The sequence below is a fragment of the Trichechus manatus genome, unplaced genomic scaffold (genome assembly GCF_000243295.1).
Source record: "Trichechus manatus latirostris isolate Lorelei unplaced genomic scaffold, TriManLat1.0 scaffold00459, whole genome shotgun sequence".
In the NCBI taxonomy this organism is placed as follows: domain Eukaryota; kingdom Metazoa; phylum Chordata; class Mammalia; order Sirenia; family Trichechidae; genus Trichechus; species Trichechus manatus.
This window is the reverse complement of record NW_004444395.1, coordinates 117,633-119,016: the sequence shown is the minus strand read 5'-3', so window position 1 is coordinate 119,016 and position 1,384 is coordinate 117,633.

Below are 1,384 nucleotides of genomic sequence, written 5' to 3'. Positions count from 1 at the left end.
GTCATTTTATACATTTTCAAAATAATGTCTTTCAGAAAATTGATTGAAATATTTTAACGCAACAGAGAACTATTGGCATTTTTATTCCTTGAGACAAAGAATATAGATCATCTGAAGAAGACTCATTTTTACCTTTTACTAAAGAGTATCATTTTCATTGTCTAACAGGTTAGAAATCAATGACGTAGTGTTGCACATTAAGGAAAATGGTTAAACCTGCCTTTAACATACTGGTTTTCTGTAAAGTTCAGCTCACAAACCTTTGACCTGCTCAGATCTCATCAGCAGCCCATCATCTCTTGCTTGTGCAAAACTCTTAAACTACTTCAGTGCACACTGACTTCCCCACCTTTATGCCTGACATATTTCACTATGGCCCCGTGAAAATCAGTTTATTTATGTTTAATGCATGACATCTGACAGCACTTTTCCACCATAGCAGGGCCTAACAGTCTATCAAATGTCAGATTTGAAGTATGCCAATAATCCCCATCTGTGACTATGTGTCTACAACTGTCAACAGTCTGATCTTTGAAAATATCATCTTGCATACTGTTACAATACCGTAACATTTTTTAGCTTTCTCTTTTAAAATAAAAAAATCTATGGCTCTTGACTCCAGCTGCCTATCGCATGGAATGATATTTTCTTAAATATATTAGTATTCCTCAATATAAAATATTTATCTAGATGATACACAAAGTTAGTTGGATAAAGAAATGACTTTTAATTCTTACGTTTAAAAAAGAATCATTTGGATATCTGGTTTACTAAGCTCTAAGAAAAAACATTTCATTGTCTATCATGTGTCATCTTTTTGATTCAAAACAGTTTTAAATTTAGTTTGATTGCATTGGACATTTATACCACTAAATGTTCATTCAAAAAAAAAAGCAAAGAAAGAAAAAACAAGAGGAAATACATATTTGTTATTGTCTTTATGTACTATTACTCATATTGGTTAAATCTGACTTTCAAACAGAGCAATAAAACCATAAAAGTAGGTCAGCACTACAACAAACACTGGCTTTAATTCCAGACAATCACAGTAAAACTTGTGAAAGCCAGAATGTGTATAAGGCTGAAACTTTTCAGAGAAGGAAAACTTATATATTTTCCATGAATAGAGAGCAATAGAAAAGTGGTAAGACTGCACCCTGTCAAAGAAGGAAAACTTGTGAGATGCAGAAAAACACGGCAGTCTCACTGAGTTCCAACTCCCACAGGTTTCACTGTACTTCTGAAACCAAAACAGAAACTGGACAATGAAATAGATTATGCAACTTGTCAATAGTAATAAGAAAGGACTTCTGGCAAAATGGTGCTCTAGGCAGAAGCACCACACCGTCCCTCCACAGCAAAGATCTGAAAAACTAAGCCAAAC